Raw genomic sequence first — 311 nt, 5'->3', positions numbered from 1 at the left:
TGCCCCAGCGTCTGTGCCCGCGCAACCCGCCGCGGCCGCTGGTCGAGCTCTGCGACGTGAGCCACCTAGCCACGATCAGCCTGCTCCGGCAGCTCGCCGACCTCTGTGGCCACTCGCTGGCTCTACTCGAGGACCTCGAGGGGCACCTGCTGGCCCTGGGGCGCCGCACCGACAGCCTGTACCGGCGCACCGTGCGCCTCCGCCGCCGCCTTCCCTGCCGCCTGCGTGGCCCCGAGGACGACGAGCAAGAGCTAGGTAAACGGCGTCCGGGCGGCCTGAGACCCCGCGTCTACCCCACCTCTGGGGGCGCC

Source organism: Carlito syrichta, unplaced genomic scaffold, assembly GCF_000164805.1.
Source record: "Carlito syrichta isolate Samal-C Ts95f unplaced genomic scaffold, Tarsius_syrichta-2.0.1 Scaffold158412, whole genome shotgun sequence".
Taxonomy (NCBI): domain Eukaryota; kingdom Metazoa; phylum Chordata; class Mammalia; order Primates; family Tarsiidae; genus Carlito; species Carlito syrichta.
This window is presented reverse-complemented; position numbering follows the sequence as displayed.